General features: G+C 35.5%; 1 pseudogene; it reads right to left on the bottom strand.

Moving 5' to 3' along the window:
- Positions 1 to 5,438: 5,438 nt before the first annotated feature.
- Positions 5,439 to 5,957, bottom strand: LOC136310744 (large ribosomal subunit protein uL6 pseudogene; annotated as a pseudogene).
- Positions 5,958 to 6,199: the final 242 nt, after the last annotated feature.

A 6,199-nucleotide genomic window follows, 5' to 3' on the forward strand; every position in this document is an offset into this window, starting at 1 on the left:
AATATATTTTAAAATACCATAAAAAATAAATCCAGATTTTCAGTATTGTAGGAATATCAATTCTCCCAAATTGATCAATACTTTGATCAATGTCAGTTAACATTCCAAATATTATTTTTGAAAAATTTGAAAGTTAAATCAAAAGTGTATATGGAAGCCCTGGCCAGTAGGCTCAGCAGTAGAGCATCTGCCTGGTGTGTGGAAGTCCTGGGTTTGATTCTCATCCAGGGCACACAGGAGAAGCAACCTTCTGCTTCTCCACTCTTCCCCTTTTCCCCCCTCTCTCTTTCTTCTCTGCTCCCCTCCTGCAGCCATGGCTCTACTGGAGAGAGTTGGCTCTGCATGGTTAGGATGGCTCCATGGCCTCTACCTCAGGTGCTAAAAAATGTCCCCCATTGCAGGGGAGCAAGGGTCCCAGATGGCAGAGCACCACCCCCTGGTGGGCTTGCCAGTTGGATCCCAGTCGGGGTGCATGCAGGAGTCTGTCTTTGCCTCCCCTCCTCTCACTAAATAAATTTAAAAAGAAAAGAAAAAAAAGTGTATATGGAAGTACAAAGACCCAAGAATAGGTAAGATACTCTTGAGGAAGATCAAAATATGGAAATAATTACCTTATCAAATGTCAAGAAGTATTACAAAGTTATAGTAATTAAGAGAATCTGTGTTGGTTAAGGATAAACCACCTGAACAGTCAGTCTTCTCTGTCCTTCCCAACAGAAATCTCACACATATTTGGAAATCTGATTTATAATAGAACTGGCATGATATATTAGTAGAGAAAGAAATGAGTTTGCAATTAATGGGGCTGAGACTGCTGTTTAATGTATAAGATCATGAAATTTAACATTTTCTTCATGTTACATATAAAATATTGTGTAAAATTTGAAGATAAAATATAATATATAAAACTTTACCAGATAATGTAGAAGGTTATCTTTATGTTGCCAGTTAGGAAAGGCTATCTTAAATTTTAAGACACAAAGTTACACACACAGACAAAATAATTAGTAGTTTTATGGTATCAAAAGATACCATAAAGAAAATAAAACACAAGCCCAAAACTGGGAAAATATGGGTAATATCCACAATATATAAAAAAAATCTTGCAAATCTATTAAAAACGCACACAACCCAATAGAAAATGTGGCAAAATCATGTAAAGGAGCATCACAGAAGAGGAATCATAAACAGCAAATAAACACACACAATAATGCTCAACCTCAGAATTAATCAGAAAAATTAAAATTGGCATGAAAATACATTTTCATACTCAAAGAAATGATAAATATAAAACTCTGACAATATCAAGTATTGGTAAGATTTGAAACAAATTGATTTTTCATAAGATGATGACAGGAATGTTAACTGCTTTAAGCATTTTAGAAAACAAATCGACCCTCACTAACAAAGTTGAACCTGTAACCCAATAACCTAACATGTGAGTAGCTACACTAAAGAACTCCAATACATGTGCATTTAGACAAAAGTTGTCCTAATAGGATTGCATATTTATGGAAATAAAACAAAATGAACATTTGCAAAAGAATCAATAAATAATGGTGGTATATCCATATTGTATGACATAACAGTCAGCATGAATGTACGTATTGTATCCACAAAAATAAGAATTAAGAATGAATTTCTGGAACCTAATGTCTAATAAATTTAAAAGACAAATCAGAGATGGTTTTATACAATATAATTCCTATTTAGAACCATGCAAACATTAAACATTAGGTCGCTTTGGCCATATAAAAATATGTAGTAAAAGTCCAAAAGCAAAGCAAAGAAATATTAAATACAAAATCTATTATTTAGCTTTCTCTGAGCACTGAGAAAAGGGAATGGAATTCAGGAGGATTGCCAAAGAGACTTCAAAGAGAATGATAACCATTTTCTTAAACATAGGGTTGGACAGGATGTGCATATGAATCACCATTCCTAATATGTTACACATGTTTTATGTATATTTATAGTTTACTTGTTTACTCCATATTTAAAATAATTGTTTCAAAGCATAACCAATGTAATACATAACCCTAAACAGTTGGAACAAAGCCATTTTTACATAATAACCATGAAACACCTTTGAGTAAACTTAAATAGATTGGATTCTCTACTTTTTCCCATTTCCCTGACAACATAATAAGAACACAAGAATAAAAAACAAAAACAAAACTAAAATTCCAGCTGTTTAAAATATGAATCATTTGTTGTATTTCTGAACCCTAAGGATGGTTAGCAAGACTAGAGAACTTAAGTGGGTTTAAGAGTAGTACTGAAAGTAGATGCGTTTCATTAGGCATTTAGGACAAGTTTCACGGTTAAACAGTATTCAACTTACATCACTTGATCAACTGTAATGCTCAGCAAATCAGTGATCTAATTATTCTTTTTATTATCTAGTTAAGATTAAACCTCCTTTAATTAGAAAAGCATCTTTGCTCTTAAAAGAAGTCTAAAGATCACCTGAGACCTATGTACTATTGTTGATCAATGTCACCCTGATAAAGTTAATTTTCTAAACAAAATTTTAAAAAAGGAAAAAAAAAAAGGTGAAACCTAAAGATGACAAAAGTGATTGACACTAGAAATTTAAGATCATTGACAAAGGCAAGTACAGATGTGGTCCAAGATCTCATTTTCAAAATGGTACAAATTTTGGAGCTAAAAGCTCCTTAAAGATGTTCTACTTCTACCCTCATTTTGCAATAGTTACACAGAATCTGAACCTGCTGTTTAGAAACAAAGGAGATACTGTCAAAGGTTCCTACTTTTTTGACACAGACGATGATGGCTGAACTTTTTATAGTAGAGCTTCGAAGCACATTGTCATGACTAGCCAAAAACAGATTCCTCTGCCTTTTATTAGGTGCACTGACTGGTTATCTTAAAACATAAAGGACTATCTACTTCATGAAAGTTTAATGTGCTTGCCAAAACCAGAAAACAATGGAATAGCAATTGTTTCCCACAGAAATAAATGTAATTTCAATTCAGCATAAGAGTACATAACTACTATTATAAATACATCATTCTTTAATACATCTACCAGAAGCACTTAGAGCTGAATTCGGAATCACATCAGTGTTTCAGAGATGATAACATCATCTCTGAGGTATAAAATAAAAACTGAAGGATAGCGACAGACAGAAATTAATGAACATGATAAAGTTTAGCTTTTAGCTTAATGCATGGTTCTTTAGAGATCCAAAAAATTATGAGGTATTATATAGGCCCTTTGTCCAGTTTTATGAGTCTTGTAATGGCTGTTCTAGTTAAACTTATTGACTTGGCAAGAATTTGGCATCATTGTAGTTTTGCATTAGAATAAAAAAGTGATTGCTCAAGTCTTGGGAGTGTTGTATTATAAAACAAGTAAATATATTTTTAGAACATAATACTGATTTTTTTTTTCAGAGACAGAGAGAGGAATAGACAAGGACAGACAGACAGGAATGGAGAGATGAGAAGCATCAATCATTAGTTTTTCGTTGCGTGTTGTGACACCTTAGTTGTTCATTGATTGCTTTCTCATATGTGCCTTGACTGTGGGCCTTCTGCAGACTGAGGAACCCCTTGCTTGAGCCAGTGACCTTGGGTCCAAGCTGGTGAGCTTTTGCTCAAACCAGATGAGCCTGCACTCAAGCTGGCAACCTCGGGGTCTTGAACATCCCAGTCCACATCCCAGTCCGACACTCTATCCACTGCACCACAGCTTGGTCAGGCCTGAATTTCAATGTCACTTGAAAATCCTACTTATAAAACACAAAGCTGAAAGTTGAAGAAAATATGTTGACTTTCTTAGAGGAATGTAAAAGTAAATTATAATTATAAAATGCATACTATTATTGACAGTAATATGCCTTGCTACAGTAATATATTTACTAGCATGGTCTAAATTTATGACAGTAAATCTCAAGCAAACATATAATTTACTCAAATCTTATCCAACAGCATTTAAGAAGCAGAAAAATTTTTCTTTCTAGTAGAGACCCATCACATTAAATTATAGAAATACATACATTTTCCACTCTTTTAAATAACTCCTGGAGTTCTTTAAACAGGAAATTCTCTATTTCTTCTTCACAGAAATTACTCTGTGCTTGGGAGTTAAGAATATTAGAATCTTATCTCAGCTCTGCTACATTATTTGGCGAAGTCACTTTGTCTCCTTTGGTCTACTTTAATCTTATGATCTATAAACTAAAAAAAAAAATGTATTCTCCCAAAACTGGCTTCTACCAGCATCAGCAATATCTAAGGAAATTCTTAAAAACCCTGATCTTCAGGTTTTAATTAGATGTAAGTCTTGGAGATCTGCATTCTTTTAAAAATATTTATCCAAGCGAAGCTGATTTATAAACATTTGTAAATAAACTACATAATTTTAAAGTTTTTTTTTGGTGGGGAGGGTTCTGTGATTACCTGTTGGTGAAGGTTACAATTCAGAGAACACACATTTTGAATCATAAGAGACTTTGATTGCAATTAAATTGAACTTAACATTGAAACTGTATTGAAAGAGAATGCTTTAAAAGTCAAGGAATTCTTATGTCTACAATATGGCTCAAGGTCAGTATTGCTATTATGTAATTGGGCTATAGGGCCAATTAGTTGGCATGCTTGTGATATGAAAGTTTTAATCTACATGTGACCTGAAGAAATAAACCCATGTTTTATATACTATTTATAGGATCATTCTCGCTTTATAAAGACACATTTTATTTTATTGTTACAATATGTATTTTATGAACATTTTCTAAAACATAATATTTTCAATGATCATCTAGTTTGTTTTTGTTTGTTTTTATAGAGAGAATGAGAGACAGAGAGACAGACAGGGACAAATAGAAAGGATTGGAGAGAGATGAGAAGCATAGTTGTGGCCTTAGTTGTTCATTGATTGCTTTCTCATATGTGCTTTGACCAAGGGGCTACATCAGAGCAAGTGACCACTTGCTCAAGCCAGCAACATTGGACACAAGCCAGTGACCTTGGAGTCATGTCTATGATCCCACACTCAGGCCAGCAACCCTGAGCTCAAGCTGGTGAGCCTGTGCTCAAGCTAAATGAGCCTGTGCTCAAGCTGGCAACCTTGGAGTTTCAAACTGGGTCCTCAGTGTCCTAGGTCAATGCTATATCCACTGCGCCACAGCCTGAGCTGGCAATGACCATCTAGTTTTAAAGTGGCTTTATTGTATCACTACCCACCCCATGCTATATGAATTAGCTGTAAAACTTATCCTACTTATTTCCCAAATCAATACATGGCTTTTATTGCAACTTTAAAATATCACAAATAGGTCTGAGGACCCATTGGTATCTTGCTGTTTCTATATCTGGGAAACTTAGATTTTACTCATTAGTCTACTATACTGTTCCTTTTTCAGAAACAGATACTATACAAAGTTTTTCTGATATTCTTGCTTTTTGGTTTACTGAACCAAAACAGTTAAATGTGATTCAGGTTCAATATAATTTCCTCCAAGAATTAACTCATCCTTCTGGGCTTGAGATACTGAACAAGAAATGCCTGACCTGATATGAACCCTGCAGATGTATATTTTGCCCTAGAAATTTCTAATTTCAACAAGAGAAATGCTTTCCTGAATTATGACATTGATGGGGAAGTGAGCACACACAGACCTTATCTTGTAAAGGAAGCCCAGCGTGGCGATCTTGGTCATGTTCATCTTGTGACTGCAGACAGTGCACACAGTAGCCAGTTTCTTCCTTTTTCCCCACCATTGGTCAACCAGTAGCCTCTTTTCTTTTCCAGAGGGACTAAATTTTACACAGACATGATTAAAGTCCCTCTGCAGGGTGCCTCTGAGCCCCTTCAGAATGACTGTGTCTCCCCTCAGAGTCATGTCGACATTTTCTGGAATGTTGATAGTCTGATTGCTGAGAATGGTCCTCATCCTTGCAATAAATGCTGCAAAGCTTATCTTCATAGTTTAAAACTGACTGACATTCGATGTGGTATTATTTAAGATAACATAGAAGCCTGACCAGGTGGTGGCACAGTGGATAGAGCATTGGACTGGGACGCAGGGGACCCAGGTTTGAAAACCCAAAGTCACCGGCTTGAGCGTGTACTCACCAACTTGAGCACGGGGTCGCTGGCTTGAGCACGACCCCATGGTCACTGGCTTAAGCCCAAAGGTAGCTGGCTTGAAGCCCAAGGTTGCTGGCT

Source organism: Saccopteryx bilineata, chromosome 7, assembly GCF_036850765.1.
Source record: "Saccopteryx bilineata isolate mSacBil1 chromosome 7, mSacBil1_pri_phased_curated, whole genome shotgun sequence".
NCBI lineage: Eukaryota > Metazoa > Chordata > Mammalia > Chiroptera > Emballonuridae > Saccopteryx > Saccopteryx bilineata.